The sequence below is a fragment of the Schistocerca cancellata genome, chromosome 4, assembly GCF_023864275.1.
Source record: "Schistocerca cancellata isolate TAMUIC-IGC-003103 chromosome 4, iqSchCanc2.1, whole genome shotgun sequence".
In the NCBI taxonomy this organism is placed as follows: domain Eukaryota; kingdom Metazoa; phylum Arthropoda; class Insecta; order Orthoptera; family Acrididae; genus Schistocerca; species Schistocerca cancellata.
Window position 1 is genome coordinate 268,895,621 of NC_064629.1, and position 18,385 is coordinate 268,914,005.

The window sequence follows — 18,385 nt, forward strand, 5'->3', positions numbered from 1 at the left end:
GTGTATACATATACGAATTTGTCTGAGGCTCTGGTCTGTAGATCCATTAATCACTAAAGTATTGCTATTTTCATTGGTAGTATCATTCCAGTAGCTACTTATCCCCCTGCTTGCCAATCTTCTTGAGAGATCAACACACACTCCTTGAGCTACTCCTAATTTGTTATCCTGCCCCTTTAATTTCTAACAGTGAGATGGTATAGAGCCTCACCTATTTGGAGAGATTTACCTCAGTAGCTCTGACATTTTCATTGACCTTTGAAGTGCAGGGATAGGTACGTAAAAAATGGAGACATTAATGTGTTGCATGATACCACTCATTCTGTGTGTGCAACTCCTAATATTTTGTCAACCCATTGTATAGAGTATAGGGGTGCTTGGTAAAAGGCATGTCACACACAGTGTTCAATTTTTTTCCATACTGAAATTTTAATGACATGTGTTACATCTGCAATTACTTCTGTAAAACAACTTGTTAAGAGGTGAAAGCAACCTTGCAGATAGAGTAAACAATTTAGACAGTGTTGCAAGAGGATCTTTGATGATTGATAATTAGACAATGGGTTAAGCCCTTAGTCACTGCTGATAAACGTATCCTGTAAATTGTAATTTACTACAATGAAATTTGTATGTCATGGCAGGCAGTGTTCTACACTTTGCTAAAGACGAACTGACATGTTGCTGCTAATTCCAAATTCACACAGTATGTTTGACATTCACTATCCAAAAAGTAGAAATTGTCTGTTGAAGATCAGCTTTAATAGCTTTAATTGAGGACTTCCCAATTGTGGCAGACTTAATGAAGTAGAATATTAACATTACAAAAAGGATACAAAATGTTCTCACAAATTGGTACAATGAAAAGATTGATAACTCAGCTTTCAGCCCAAAGGCTTTCATCTGAAATAGAAAAATACACACCCATGTCCAATGTCTCTCACTACTGTGGCCAGAATGTGTGTCTAATTTGTATTTCAGATGAAGGAGCTTTGGCTGAAAGCCAAGATGGATAAGTGTAAAATTGTTATTCCATCCTGGGCTTTGCGTTGTTATAATATTACCATTCTTAGACATGTTATGTGTACTCTGCATCAAGTAGAATGAATCTGTACTATTTACCACAGTTACTCAGTGTACATACAGATTATTATATTGCAAAGGAAATTTTTCTCAACACCTTGTCAGTCATATATAGATTTCAGTAGTGATAGGTAAGAATTGCAATCTATCTTTTATTTTAAAGCTGTGGGTGGTGTGGGAGTTATCCCCTTTTGCAGTTAAACGTGTTACATATGCTTCATCATTAAATATGTTAAATATGTATTGTTTACCCTTTTTTTGCTTACTACATTATTTCACAGTTCACAGGTACTCTGTATTCTTGTGCCACATTTAAAAGCAGCATTCAGATCCGCTTTTTTGGTTCTTTTGTATTGCATGGGAGCAATGGACAAGCCACAAGCAAACATCAAGGTATGTCAGTATCTGCATTGATTTTTGATTAAAATCACTTGCAGGCCAAGTTATTTTAAAGTTAATCATTGTATTCCCATTCAGGTGACACAGCTGTCTTCTCCCAGCAGTGAGAGGCAATGTTGTGATCATTCCTCTGAACCTCCTTCTCTCGTGGAAAGTGTAATTGACACACAATGCATACCCAGGTGCGGTAGTCCCTACCGTTACAAATAAGGTTGCTGTGGCACATTACCTGGTTGTGTATCATCAAGGTGCGTAATGTGATAAGATTTATTTACATGAATTCTTATTACAAGGCAATTTTTTTCAATTAATTTTGCTTTCTGCACTTAGTCAAGACCGTATCAGTCCAAGGGAAAATATAATGAACACAAATGAGTGAGTGCTCAGCTACAGTTTCAGACAAATGGCTGAATTTTCCAGGTTTTCTGTACAGTGAACAAATTACCACATGGAGACAAAAGTGAGTATAGTATCTGATTCTGAATTATATTTCTAGGAGCATGTTATTTTACCACTTCACTGTACATGATTTTACAATTTTGTATTGTTACAGGTTGCTGCAGAAGTGGCCTTGGTGTTCAAGTAAGACAGAAAGGCAAATTTCTGATTTTTTTTTTTTAATCATGATGCTATTACATCATCCTCAGGATAAGATGTAGCTAGTGCACACATTCTCAAAGTCTGTTAATGTTTATAGTGCTGTAGGTCAGGTATATAACCAACCTAGCTAACTGCCTTTCATCTTGTTCCTCTGATGAAGTTGGGTTTCTGGGATTGGCACTGCCTTGGTTTACTGCCTCCCCACTGCTGGTATCCTCTGACCTTTGTAATACAGGACTGGCAGATTCAGACCAACTGCTGCTTGAGCCAAACCCAAAGGTCCCATCGAGACAAATGAAAGGGCTGTTCTTGTAACTGTCATTCAACTTATGAAAGTCCCAGCCAGGGTAATAAATGAAAATTGCGCAGAAATGTTTGCATGGAAGTATTCACATGTGCAATTAGGCTTTGCAGAATTCACCACATAGTAACAATCCTTGGCCTCAGCACATTCTACACAAAATAACCCCTCACCCATTTATTTCACTGAGCTTTTGGTAAGTCCAGTGAGCGCTGAAGAATATATTTTCATTACGTGATTCACAAATTCGTGTGACTTGTTATGCAAGAAGTGAGGAATCTCTCTGCTGTAAGATTTCACAGCTGAATTCTTCAGACAATATTTTTTAAACAGGCTATGGAGGAAATCATTTATTAAAACTTTAACAACACCTGTCAATGTTATATCTGCTGAATGTCTAAGAAAAAATATTTCACTCTTTTATTTAGTGATTCAACACCATTAGTAGTAGTTATATTGGCGAAGAAATTCTCTTTGTCCTCATAGGCCTTCACCCATCTTTCAGACACTGAAAGCTATTGCTTACTAAAATAATCAAGTGCACCAGAATTTCTAGTTAATAATTCATGAGATTGAAGGTTTTGTTTTGCAGTTCTTCAGATGGTGACTCTACAATTTCTTCCCACAGCTTCAGAATTTGCTCACTATCTCCCGGTACATCTAAATTGTTCTTTCTGCTAAGCCACCATTGCCAGGCTTGCTTTCGATGAAGTAAACAAAGATAAACCCTTGACATTGGAAATGTTCCTTTAATTGCCCATACCTCAGGCTCAGAGAAATCTGTAACCCATGAAACTGGATTCCAATCTGGGTTCCGTGCCTTGAAAATTTCTAGAGCCTCTTTAATTGATGCAGTGTTTTCTACTTGAATGAAGAATATCCCACCTACTAAATAGCATACATTAGCTCTCACTACCAAGAAAAATAATGGAATGTCATACTTCATTGTCTTGTATGTTGCATCAAGCAAACATACCCTAAACCCTATCATACCTTTTCAAAAGTTCCCTTTGCCACTTGTGCTGGTAACAAAAAAGCAATGGCTGCACTTTTCCATTGTCATCTGTAAACGGTCTGAAAAAAATCTCTCACCCTTCGATTCCGTTTCCCACCCATTAATTTGATTCCTTAATGCATCTTGGTCAATAATAGTTTTCTTCAAATCAAACAGAGCCCGATACATATGGCTATAAATTGTACTATCTGTTCGGTGAAGCATTACGTTCATCCGATTTGGTCTGTTCCAGCAACACAAAATTGCACAAACCCTGAAAGTGTTAACGAACAAACTTTAGTTAAGTTTTATTTGCAGCAAGTGTGTTTCTGTATTGCATCCTGGTCACTCACTGATTTCCTTACAACAAATAAGCTCTGAGCACATGGGTGTAAGTTGTTTAATCTGTGTGGTAAAACAATATTTGAGAAAAGGTTTTTCATTTATAAAACAGTATCAACTCAAAAAACTTATGTACATTGCTCATAATTTGTTGTGTAGTCAGAATACACATGTTGGAATGAATAAATTCAATTATGTAAGTATCATTTCCTTTGGCAATGAATCATATGAGCTAAATGTGACATTAGAGGGAATAGCAATTTTCAAATCATATTTTTCAGTGCATACTCTTATGTGTGCATTGTTCCTTTAAGCTTACACACAATCTGTTGTTCAAAATGACTAGTTGTTAATGTTTTTAAAATGTTTATGCTATTGTACATGTCAACGTATTTAATGTTTTGCATTTATGTAAGCACACATGGACTATGTATGTGAATTGGACATATGAAGAAAAATTATCCTTTTCGAGTGAAAACTAAACTCCATGTATTTCCTATTACAGACAATAAAACAATGTGGTATCAATAATTATGAAGTTTTCTTAATCATTTGCAATTACCCACTAGAATCCACAGATATGAAAGTAAAGTAGTTTGATTATGGTGCCTGAAAAATGTAACCAACCTAACAAACTTACAGTTTTTAGGTTTATTTACTTCACAAGAGGATTAGAACTTTAAAAATGGCATATACAGAGCTTACTACAGAGAAATTTCTACACCTGGTATTGTCCTCCTGCCCTTTCCTTTTGTATTTCTGGAAACTCTTGCTCACCTTACCATTCTTCTTTGGTACCACCATATGGGCACCAGGTAGACAGTAATTCAGCATGGTGTTTTTTGGGGACAATAACTTAAGGCTACTAATTCTGAATGTTATTAGAAATGTTGTTAGCCCGGCAAAACTTGCTACCATTCTATCAAATAATTCATGGTTGTGAGTTTGTTGTAAATCTATGATAGGTATGTTTCAAGTTGTAAATAAACTGTCCTGAGTATCACTGTTACAACTTAAGAAATAATGGTTCTAAAATTCATCTATTTTACTTTTGTAGTTCACGATCTTTTATATCCAATTTGCCAATTTTTACAACAAATCTTGATCTGTCTTGTATGTTATGAGATATATTACATTTCAAATTGTAGATACCACAAGCACTTCAGTTTCATCATTGGCCACTAATGTTTTCCTGTGTAACATTGGCACCAATGTGGTAAGGGTTATAAAAAAAAGTCTGCAACGTTTTGATTGTGGTACTTCATATTATTTTAAATAATATTTTCCTTCACTATTGAAGCCAGAACATAAAGTAAACAAAAATCTATATAAGTGGGCCTGCTTGGCTTCGTATCTCATTACCTGAAAGAACCAAAATGGAAATCCTTTAACACAAGACGGTGTTAACAGAATTCTCACTGTAAATGTTGCATTTCACCCTCAGGAAGTACTATGGTGGGTTATTGGTCTGAGAGATGATATAAATGTTGCTCTAGCACTATTATAAGCAGAAAGCACTCCATAGATTTAATAAGCCTCCACTACACACAATGTGCAATGGAACAAGTGGTTTGCGTACCTGACTGTAATGGAACATGCTCCCATTCAACCCGAGTTAAACTTTATCACTTATCTCTCTCTGTACTGACTAGGTAATTACTGTACAAAATTTCACAAACTGAAGATATATTACATTTTTTAAACAATGTAACACAATTGCAACTGGTTAAAACACTGAAGTTTAACACACAGACTGGCACACACTTACCGATGGATATTTCACTGCCAGACACACAGTGCTAGGTGCTAGGCTCTGCTGTGGCCTCAAGTGGCTACGTAGTGTCAGGCATCTAGTTCTACTGTGGCTGCCTGCAGCCACATGGCAGACAGTGTGTTCAAGAAATGAAAAGTATTTCTTATTGAAGATATAATGGAAAATCTCATTTAAAAATGTGTCCAGTAATAGAGCTGGGCCATCCCCTTGCCGAAAAGCACAACACAAACCTATTCATTTGGTGCTTCAGCAACACAATGGAGTGTGCAGACAACGGTCATTTGCTGTGCTTATCATAATACACCATGGGATGCTACATGGACACAATCATGTAGGCCATTATTGTAGCCTGGATGTGCAATTATTGTGTGCAAACATGTATAGATGTAAAAAAAATTAACAAATGATGGCACTCTAGCAATTTTAGGCCTGTACACAGATGAAAATCGATGGTATGCTGGTGAGAGCTGGCAGTTTATGAATCACACATATATCTGTACAGTACATGTATGGTTAAGAAACATACCTGCTACACCTAGTACTAAAAGAGAAATAATGTTGTGGGGAGTTTTTAATGTATGTAAGATCAGTTTGCGCTGAAGAATATATTTTCATTACGTGATTCACAAATTCGTGTGACTTGTTATGCAAGAAGTGAGGAATCTCTCTGCTGTAAGATTTCACAGCTGAATTCTTCAGACAATATTTTTTAAACAGGCTATGGAGGAAATCATTTATTAAAATTTTAACAACACCTGTCAATGTTTTATCTGCTGAACGTCTAAGAAAAAAATGTTTCACTCTTTTATTTAGTGATTCAACACCATTAGTAGTAGTTATATTGGCGAAGAAATTCTCCTTGTCCTCATAGGCCTTCACCCACCTTTCAGATACTGAAAGCCATTGCTTACTAAAATAATCATGTGCACCAGAATTCCTAGTTAACAATTCATGAGATTGACGGTTTTGTTTTGCAGTTAAGAATTGTTCTTCAGATGGTGACTCAGCAATTCCTTCCCACAGCTTCATGATTTGCTCACTATCACCCGGTATGTCTAAATTGTTCTTTTTGCTAAGCCACCGTTGCCAGGCTTGCTTTCGATGAAATAAACAAAGATAAACCCTTGACATTGGAAATGTTCCTTTAATTGCCCATACCTCAGGCTCAGAGAAATCTGTAACCCATGAAACTGGATTCCAATCTGGGTTCCATGCCTTGAAAATTTCTAGAGCCTCTTTTATTGAAGCAGTGTTTTCTACTTGAATGAAGAATATCCCAACTACTAAATAGCATACATTAGCTTTCACTACCAAGAAAAATAATGGAATGTCATACTTCGTTGTCTTGTATGTTGCATCAAGCAAACATACCCTACCACACTTTTTCAAAAGTTTCCTTTGCCACTTGTGCTGGTAACAAAAAAGCAATGGCTGCACTTTTCCATTGTCATCTGTAAACGGTCTGAAAAAAAATCTCTCAGCCTTCGATTCCTTTTCCCACCCATTATTTTGATTCCTTAATGCATCTTGGTCAATAACAGTTTTCTTCAAATCAAACAGAGCCCGATACATATGGCTATAAATTGTACTATCTGTTGGGTAAAACATTATGTTCATCCGATCTGGTCTGTTTTCCCCAGTGAAATTTTTTTCCACAAATCTCTCCAGTTCTAACTTAATTATCCGAACTGAGTTCGTCCCCTTTGTAACTATATCCCTGATCTCTTTTGAAAGCAAAGGGTGTATGTGTCCAATCGTTTTCACACATTCAATGCCAAGATTATGGCGGCTTGCTTGGGAGGCAGTCACATAATATCGCAGATAACTTTTTGGTACCTGTGTCTACTCCAAGTCTCGTTTCAGTTTCTCAGCAACCTTTAATACAATACAAATTTATCAATGAATTACAAATATTTATATACAAGAGCTAGCCAAATGACATACATGTCACTTATCAGGCTAATATATCTACACACATTACTCAGTTGGATACTCACTCTTTTTTTTTTTTTTTTGAACTATCTGTTGCCGAGTTTATCGCATAATTGGGGAATACCCTGACACACTTAACATCCAATGTTGCTGGACAGCCTTTCTTTTGTGTGTCCATGAGAACTTTTCTCTTCTTTGGGTTAACATGGTCCACCTTTATGTATAAAATAAACAAAATTTTATAAGTCCCTGTAACTATTCCTTTTTGATTGAAAATATATGTAATTGCTACTTAGATCTTTATTTTACTTACCAGATGATCTGCAACAGGAGTCTCCTTTTTATAACGGGCCAAGAGTACATTCTCTTTTCACTAAGCTTTCAACACAGAAAACAGGGCCAAAAATCTGTATTGGTATGTTGCCTTTTGTGTGGCTGTAGAAGAAGCCTGTCTCGTCTGGTAAAAACAGAATTTTAATTAAATCTACAATCATGTCACTGCACATATATGGGGTAGGCTACTGATGTACATGGAAACTTATGTAGCAGGCCTATGTAAAATATGTATGATAGCATCATGAAAAACCAACAGAATTTAGTGCAAAAACCAATTACCTTGTCATGAGCTAGTACAATCAAGATCAGTTTATTCATACACGAATGGATATAGTTCACTACTGGATACAAGTAGTTGTCTTTGACCACTGAAGCAAAGAGCATGGAAGTGATGTCAGTACTTAGTTGCAGTATTTTCACTCATTAATGGGTAGATAGTTTTGTAAATTAAGCTGCTTTAACTGTACAGGAACAATGACCCAAATGATCAATAGATATACAATACAGAGTCGCCTGTGGTCAGTGACGTTTAGGATACACTGTAAAAAATCTTGCCAGAGTAGAGGCAGGAAGATTGGATTTTCGTGCGTTGATGCTGCTACAAATACTTAATTTAAAAAAAGTATCAGTACCTACACTTGAGTTACATTTTAATCCCTGCATGTCTTAAATGTTTCCCAAATCAATTTCTTTCATTTCTTCTTCCCACATGTCTTTTGTTCACGGCATTCTATTAATGTGTGCGTTTTTTTTTCCACATTTCTCATTTCTGATGTATATGGAGAAAACTAATCGTTTCCTTCACACTACAGTAACAAATTCAATTTGTAGGCTACATTCTATAAACTTTGACAATGGTTGTCCTTTATGAAATTTCATTCTTAGTTATCCATTCCCATTAGCAAATTTATATTTTTAGCTACATAGCCATTAATGTTATTTGGCGATTGTTTCGTGTGTGCTACATGGCTTGCTGTCTTCCCCATCCTACTACGACTGATTTACTCGATTGAACAGTACGTAGTGCGAGAATGAAAAGTGTAATGTGTTCACAGAATGAAAATATGCAAGACATGTTTAACTCGAGAACTGTACAAATCTGATTTACAAACGACGTTATTTACAACAAATAACTATAATTACATTTATTTGTAACGCAGCCAAAGGATATAAATGGAATACATCTATGTAACAACTATGTAATTATGTTACATCTGAACACAAAAACGAATTAGGAACACTTACGTTTAGCAGCACCTGAAGGGGGCTGGCGATAATACGCACTTCTTCTAACTGAGTATGCGTAGCCATGGACGCGCAAGTTGCTCAGAGGATGGACAACATCCTCTTCTGTCTCGCAAAATCCATGAATGTCGCCTTCTCTGTCAATACATACATCTTTCAGCGATGAACGCATTAACCTCTCGAACACATCTACTTCCCGGTCTTCAACACGGTCAGTAGACATACTCGAAGAAGTGCCCGAAACAGGAGTTTGCTACATACCGCAGCAGCAGAATTCTACAGCACTGAGCCTGTAAACACACGACTCTCCCGCCACTTTTACGTCAACTCGATTTTCTCCCGCCACTACGTCAGCTCGATTTGTAGTCGCCGATCGATATATCGATATACTTTGCGAACGCTGGGCTACGTCATCTCGACGTCACTTCCTTAGTTCATTCGGGTGAAACGAAGATCTCCCCACAGGCAACAGAGCATGCACAATGTCGGCACTAGTACAGTGTATGTCCACCTTTCGCAGCAATGCAGGCTGCTATTCTCCCATGGAGACGATCGTAGAGATGCTGGATGTAGTCCTGTGGAACGGCTTGCCATGCCATTTCCACCTGGCGCCTCAGTTGGACCAGCGTTCGTGCTGGACGTGCAGACCGCGTGAGACGACGCTTCATCCAGTCCCAAACATGCTCAATGGGGGACAGATCCGGAGATCTTGCTGGCAAGGGTAGTTGACTTACACCTTCTAGAGCACGTTGGGTGGCACGGGATACATGCGGACGTGCATTGTCCTGTTGGAACAGCAAGTTCCCTTGCCGGCCTAGGAATGGTAGAACGATGGGTTCGATGACGGTTTGGATGTACCGTGCACTATTCAGTGTCCCCTCGACGATCACCAGTGGTGTATGGCCAGTGTAGGAGATCGCTCCCCACACCATGATGCCGGGTGTTAGACCTGTGTGCCTCGGTCGTATGCAGTCCTGATTGTGGCGCTCACCTGCACGGCGCCAAACACGCATACGACCATCATTGGCACCAAGACAGAAGCGACTCTCATCGCTGAAGACGACACGTCTCCATTCGTCCCTCCATTCACGCCTGTCGCGACACCACTGGAGGCGGGCTGCACGATGTTGGGGCGTGAGCGGAAGACGGCCTAACGGTGTGCGGGACCGTAGCCCAGCTTCATGGAGAGGGTTGCGAATGGTCCTCGCCAATACCCCAGGAGCAACAGTGTCCCTAATTTGCCGGGAAGTAGCGGTGCGGTCCCCTACGGCACTGCGTAGGATCCTACGGTCTTGGCGTGCATCCGTGCGTCGCTGCGGTCCGGTCCCAGGTCGACGGGCACGTGCACCTTCCGCCGACCACTGGCGACAACATCGATGTACTGTGGAGACCTCACGCCCCACGTGTTGAGCAATTCGGCGGTACGTCCACCCGGCCTCCCGCATGCCCACTATATGCCCTCGCTCAAACTCCGTCAACTGCACATACGGTTCACGTCCACGCTGTCGCGGCATGCTACCGGTGTTAAAGACTGCGATGGAGCTCCGTATCCCACGGCAAACTGGCTGACACTGACGGCGGCGGTGCACAAATGCTGCGCAGCTAGCGCCATTCGACAGCCTACACCGCGGTTCCTGGTGTGTCCGCTGTGCCGTGCGTGTGATCATTGCTTGTACAGCCCTCTCGCAGTGTCCGGAGCAAGTATGGTGGGTCTGACACACCGGTGTCAATGTGTTATTTTTTCCATTTCCAGGAGTGTATATTGGAAAAGTGTAAATCATAAACAATGATGCCCATTTTATCCAAGAAATTCAATAATATAGTTTTATTTGTTTGAAGTTTCTTGCAAATTTTAGCTTCAGTGATGTATCAACGAAGCTAAAAATAGCACTCTGGAAAGGTCAATTTCAAATTGCTATTTCTAGTCACATATTTGACACAGATTAACAAAAAACACGGCTTAAAGGTGTTTTAGATATTTTTCTTGGTAGTGTGCTGCTTTTCCACTGAATAGAGTGGGGGTAAGATTGAAGCTTTTCATTGTAAACAAGATGGCGACGCATATAGATTTTGTAGTAAATCGGTCCATAAATTGCCAGTATTTAGCGTCTATAAGGTGCAAGTTAAGCGACAAAATCGTAACAAGTGGCATTAGAATTTTCTCAGTGTTGTATATTTGGTGTCATTCGCATTGCTTCGCGAAAATAAATCAAGAAAACATTTCATGTACGTGTGGAACAAAGTGTAACGCACGTCTGGCACTAAGTGAAATGTGCCGTGCAAATCGTGAAATCATAGTGCTCGAATCACTGCAGAAAGAACTGAAAGCCACAAGAGAACATGCTCTGTTGTTGGAAAACATTATTAAAAGCCTATCTGACCAATCACATAAAGAACTCGGTCAACTTAACGAGTACAGTGAAGCAAAGAAAAGTGTGAAACCTAAATCTGTTTCCAGTGAGTTAAAAGTTCCGTTAAGAAATCGTTTTCAATATCTTATTACGGATTGTCAACTACGAATCGGAATAGACGGGCAGGAAATTTACAAAGCGTAATAAGTCAGTAAAACGTAACTGCCTCGATGTTGCAAACGAAGTGACTCCTATGAACTTTATTAGGCCTACAGTTTTGCTTGCTGACAGCCACGGAAGAGGAATTGTAGGAATTCTTCGTTTCCAGCAGGATCTCAATATTACAAGTGTTGTGAAACCTGGAGCAGGCCTAAAAGAAGTTTTGGAACACTATAAAAACAATAATTACGTGATACAACGTAAATGCATTGTAATACTGGGCGGTGCAAACGATGTGTATATGAATGAACTAATAGTAGCAAACAGAGTGCTAGGAGAGGCGTTACGTACAACAGAGGATCAAAAAGTTATTGTTGTAGGCACCACACATACATGTCCTCATTGAATCTTCTTGTGTGAACAGAGCAATGCAAAAAGCAAACAGACTGTATAAAAAGATCTGCAAGACCACTTCAAATGCTTTTTCCCTCAGTATAGACGATCTTGAAAGACAGCACTTCATAACACATGGAAAGCATTTAAATAAATGGGGCAAATCGCTGCTCAGTCAAATAATCAAAATTTTAGTGGACAGTGCTCCTCCTAGATGTAAGAAAAATGAACCTATTCCACTACCACAGGGTACAGGACACCTGCAAAGTATCTTCCCTACCATGCACTCCAGTTGCAGCAGTAACACATCAGGTATCACTGATTACAAAAGAATGTGTTGGGAGATAAGGAGCTGTAACTACAGTTACAACAGGTAGAACACCCCATTCAGGAACTAAGATAATAGAAACAGCAAAGGTGGCAGCATATTCAGCAACAAGTGTACCAACAGGTGATCCAGCTATCCATTCTGCAGCAACATTTGAACTACCTACAGTGGGAACCCAGCCACTTAGATCATGTCATGAACAAGAAGAAGAAAACAGACCTCCAAGAGTAGAAGCAGTATCAAGTGTAGCGGGCAAACGGAAAACTGTACCTCCATTACGTCTAAATGATTTTTTAGTAGAAGGCAGCAAGGGGACGAAGTCCATAAGATAAATAGTGCCAGAGATTTGATAGCCTCTCAGCAAAATAGTGCAACTGTAAAGAAAGACAGGTTTGATTTTAGATTTTATAATCTGTTATCTTAACATTGAAGGAGTAAGGGATAAAGAATTTATTGTCAATGACTTTGGATTTGAAAATAAGTTTGATATATTTTGTTTAAGTGGCTGGTGAGAGTGAACCTATATCCATTAAATTTGATAATTATAATCTATACAGCAGCCACTGCAGAAAATTGCATTTAAGAGGTGGTGTGGCAATCTATGTTAAAAAGTCACTTAGCGGCACAGTCAATAGATTAGATCTGGATTTTCTGTGTGATGAACAAAACTTTGAAGCTGCTGGTATAGTAATAGACAGTTTTAAGTTAGTTGTAATCTCCCTGTACAGGTCACCTAAGGGTATAACCAATGTGTTTTTAGAAAAACTGGACCTGCTGTTACATTTACTTACAGATACTAGATGGATACATTATGATATTGAGATAGGTGGAGATTTAAATGCTGAATTCGACGTTACATCACAAAAACGTTTTGTCACTGAACTCCAAAACCTACTAAGGCAGTGCAACATACATTCAGTCAATAACAAGCCTACAACAGAACATGCATGTCTTGACAATATTTTTGTAAATTTTAAAACAGCAGAAGAATCATGTTTTGTGACAGTGTTTCCATATTATGATCATGATTCAGTATCTTTAAATTACACAAGTAGGTTCCCTCTTGATAAGAGTAATGTAAATAAGCCTGTCCCAAGAGTTGTGGTCACTTGCCCAGTCACAGATGAGAAAATTGACAGGTTTCGTACATCCCTTTCTGACAGAGATTGGTTTGTCCTGTGTTATGATGACACACATTATACTCTAAGCAATTATCTGCCAGCAAAGGTACTATTTCATAGGATTCTTAAAGCATTTTTGGGACACTGTAGTGACTGCATTCCAATAAAGAAATGCAAAGTAACTGAGGGTCCTAAAAGCAAAAGTTCCAAATAGACAATATACATGGTATACAAAACAGCTGTCTACTATGAAAACCCAAGTTATGTTGTTGTACAATATTTATAGAAATCTGAAAACCAACCATACTAAATTAGCCTATGTTAAATCTAGGAATGAGTACAGAAAAGCAATTGTGGAAGCCAAACAAGCACACAATCTCAGAAGTATTGAGAAATCCACCAATAAGTGCAAAGCAGCATGGACACTAATAAATAGTGTCGCCAAAGATAAAAGAAGTGACAAAAAATAGTATCTCTCCCCCGGAATTTAATGGCTTTTTATTAAATCAGTTGAGGAAGTAGGAAGTGCTATAATTAAATGTGAAATCAGCTCATCACAGTTACTGTCAAAAAATGTTACTAGGTGATCAACAAACACAAGTACCTTCAATTCTTCTGAGGTCTCACCTGGTTTTGTGTTAAGAATAGTGAAGCAGTTAAAATCAGACAGTGTAGACATATATGACCTGTTTTGTAACATGCTGAAGAACGTAATGGACTGTATATTGTATAAACAAGTGTATACTGGAGGGTTTTTTCCCTGATGAGCTTAAACTGTCTGGGGTAGTTACAGTACATGAAAAAGGAGATAAAAATTCTGTCTCAAGTTACAGGCCAATATCCATAGCCCCAGTTTTTCCAAAAGTTGGAGAATGCATAATTTATCAACAATTATCTGTTGACTTTGATAACATAGGGTTAATAAGTGGAACACAGTATGGCTTTAGGGAAAACCTGTCAACCATTGATGCCATAGACAATGTTGTTAAATACATCCATCAAGTATTTGAAGATAATGCTTCGTTCAAGTGACTTTTTGTGACCTAAGGAAAGCCTTTGACTGTGTAGAACATACACTAAAACTAGAAAAAAATGGACTTTTATGGTGTTAAAGGTATCAACCTTAAGCTATTAAGATCATCTTTACAAAACTGTAAGCAAGCCGTCTGCGTTGGGAAAGAAATGTCCAGTATAGAACAAGATAAGGTAGGTGTTCTGCGGAGATTCGTGCTGTGCCCTTTCCTTTTCCTAAAAATGATAAATGACCTGCCATCATTTATTAAATCCAGAACAGTACTCTATGCTGATGATACAACGTTTCTGAGCAGCAGTAATGAGCAATGAATGTGCTTCACTCTAGTTTAAGGTAAATGGGTTCTTGCTTATTGAAAGCAAAACCCAACAGATGGAATTTAACTTAAAAGACAAGTTTCTATCAGATGATCCTAGTTGTGTTCAATTTTTGGGGGTATATTTGGATGATAAACTTTCTTGGAATCCACATATTAAGTATATTAGTAGTAAATTGTCTAGGGTTATCTATTTGTTAAGGCAATTAATGCCCTGTGTACCTAAAAATTATGTTAGAGTATCTTACTACTCATTTTTCCAAAGCATCATATCCTATGGTATTATTTTATGGGGAAACCCCAATTGTGTGCATGATATGCTGTTGCAGCAAAAGAAAGCTATTAGAATAATTACAGACTCACCATACAAGGCTCATTGTAAACCTTTTTTTACTCAACAAAAAATCATCATAGTAATAAACCTATATTTCTATTATGTTTTAATCTGCACAAGAAAGAACTTACCTAAAGTAAAACGCAGGACAAATATACTTTATTACAACATTAGGACAAACAGCTGCATCTATACACCCTGCCACAGACTGTCAAAATCAGTTAACAGTTATGAACTTATGGGCTACAAATTATATAACATTCTTCCACAGGCCATACAAAATTTACCAGAGCAACAATACAAACAAACACTTGATGACTGGTTACTTGTAAACCCTTTCTAGAACATAAAGGATTTCATGAACTGTGATATTAAAATGTAATGTTAATAACAATTATTCTATTCTTTTATAGCATGTACTGTATTGTATTATGTATATGACTTTGTCTACTGCTGTAATGGCTTAAAGACAATAAAATTATTATAATTATAATTATAATTATTTTTAGTATTATTACCATTATTATTATTATTAGATACAGAAGCAGTGTGTGACTTAGGTGGAAACCAAGAGAGTAATGTTCAGGAACTGTATCAGTAAAGCACTCAGTTGATCACGAGTTTGTGATACAGGCTTAGCTAACCTGTGGCGATGATCCTCTTGCAACATTTCTTCAGAAAGTCTTGAACTGTTGTTCTACATGTCCTCGACTTCTCATATTTATATCTTTTCGCAACTATCTCTCACTATCAATCTACATTCTTCTTTTTACTAGTATAATAATGATGCTGTAGTAATGCAGTGGCAAATAATCTCACTGAAATCATTAAATATGAGCAGTTGAAAATGGGGCTGAGTATGTGTAAGGAAAAATAGGATTTACTACTGTTTATGTTGGAGAAACATTCAAAAATAAAGTAACGTTATTTACAGTTCTGAAATTATTCCTGAGGGTCAGATATATGAAGTTTACGCAAAATTATGTTGAAAATATGAAATTCCACTTGATTGTTTGTGAACGTAATTTTATTTTGATCTTTATTACGCCAACTGTGGTATGCTATTTTATGTTACTGTTGTTTACAATGTATTTAAGATGTGGTGAGTGTTACATTAAATATGTTAACGACATTAACAAATGAACAATAGTCATGTAATGGACAGTCAATGTTCTGAGATATATCTCTGGTATGTGTTTATGTTCTATGAAGTCTGTTTTAGAGTTTATTCCTTAAGCATGTGGTTCTCTCTCGTTCTAGAGGCAAATTAAATACTTTGTTTCGAAAGTGTATCCAAGTGTTATGAATTATTATGGGTGGAGGTTACACTCAACAACCGAGCTCGGTTAATAATTGGCTCCTTTTACCGACCCCCCGACTCAGCAGCATTAGTGGCAGAACAACTGAGAGAAAATTTGGAATACATTTCACATAAATTTTCTCAGCATGTTATGGTCTTAGGTGGAGATTTCAATTTACCAGATATAGACTGGGACACTCAGATGTTTAGGACGGGTGGTAGGGACAGAGCATCGAGTGACATTATACTGAGTGCACTATCCGAAAATTACCTCGAGCAATTAAACAGAGAACCGACTCGTGGAGATAACATCTTGGACCTACTGATAACAAACAGACCCGAACTTTTCGACTCTGTAAGTGCAGAACAGGGAATCAGTGATCATAAGGCCGTTGCAGCATCCCTGAATATGGAAGTTAATAGGAATATAAAAAAAGGGAGGAAGGTTTATCTGTTTAGCAAGAGTAATAGAAGGCAGATTTCAGACTACCTAACAGATCAAAACGAAAATTTCTGTTCCGACACTGACAATGTTGAGTGTTTATGGAAAAAGTTCAAGGCAATCGTAAAATGCGTTTTAGACAGGTACGTGCCGAGCAAAACTGTGAGGGACGGGAAAAACCCACCGTGGTACAACAACAAAGTTAGGAAACTACTGCGAAAGCAAAGAGAGCTTCACTCCAAGTTTAAACGCAGCCAAAACCTCTCAGACAAACAGAAGCTAAACGATGTCAAAGTTAGCGTAAGGAGGGCTATGCGTGAAGCGTTCAGTGAATTCGAAAGTAAAATACTAGGTACCGACTTGACAGAAAATCCTAGGAAGTTCTGGTCTTACGTTAAATCAGTAAGTGGCTCGAAACATCATGTCCAGACACTCCGGGTTGATGATGGCATTGAAACAGAGGATGACAAGCGTAAAACTGAAATACTAAACACCTTTTTCCAAAGCTGTTTCACAGAGGAAGACCGCACTGCAGTTCCTTCTCTAAATCCTCGCACCAACGAAAAAATGGCTGACATTGAAATAAGTGTCCAAGGAATAGAAAAGCAACTGGAATCACTCAACAGAGGAAAGTCCACTGGACCTGACGGGATACCAATTCGATTCTACACAGAGTACGCGAAAGAACTTGCCCCCCTTCTAACAGCCGTGTACCGCAAGTCTCTAGAGGAACAGAAGGTTCCAAATGATTGGAAAAGAGCACAGGTAGTCCCAGTCTTCAAGAAGGGTCGTCGAGCAGATGCGCAAAACTATAGACCTATCTCTCTGACGTCGATCTGTTGTAGAATGTTAGAACATGTCTTTTGCTCGAGTATCATGTCGTTTTTGGAAACTCAGAATCTACTATGTAGGAATCAACATGGATTCCGGAAACAGCGATCGTGTGAAACCCAACTCGCTTTATTTGTTCATGAGACCCAGAAAATATTAGATACAGGCTCCCAGGTAGATGCCATTTTCCTTGACTTCCGGAAGGCGTTCGATACAGTTCCGCACTGTCGCCTGATAAACAAAGTAAGAGCCTACGGAATATCAGACCAGCTGTGTGGCTCGATTGAAGAGTTTTTAGCAAACAGAACACAGCATGTTGTTCTCAATGGAGAGACATCTACAGACGTTAAAGTAACCTCTGGCGTGCCACAGGGGAGTGTTATGGGACCATTGCTTTTCACAATATATATAAATGACCTAGTAGATAGTGTCGGAAGTTCCATGCGGCTTTTCGCGGATGATGCTGTAGTATACAGAGAAGTTGCAGCATTAGAAAATTGTAGCGAAATGCAGGAAGATCTGCAGCGGATAGGCACTTGGTGCAGGGAGTGGCAACTGACCCTTAACATAGACAAATGTAATGTATTGCGAATACATAGAAAGAAGGATCCTTTATTGTATGATTATATGATAGCGGAACAAACACTGGTAGCAGTTACTTCTGTAAAATATCTGGGAGTATGCGTGCAGAACGATTTGAAGTGGAATGATCATATAAAATTAATTGTTGGTAAGGCGGGTACCAGGTTGAGATTCATTGGGAGAGTCCTTAGA

General features: G+C 38.4%; 1 long non-coding RNA gene across 1 annotated transcript; it reads left to right on the plus strand.

Annotated features, from left to right (window-relative positions):
- Positions 1-1,403: 1,403 nt before the first annotated feature.
- LOC126185210 (uncharacterized) lies at positions 1,404-2,175 on the plus strand. Its single transcript, XR_007536984.1, has 4 exons — positions 1,404-1,477; positions 1,558-1,727; positions 1,810-1,939; positions 2,033-2,175. It is a non-coding gene; the product is annotated as an uncharacterized LOC126185210 (long non-coding RNA).
- Positions 2,176-18,385: the final 16,210 nt, after the last annotated feature.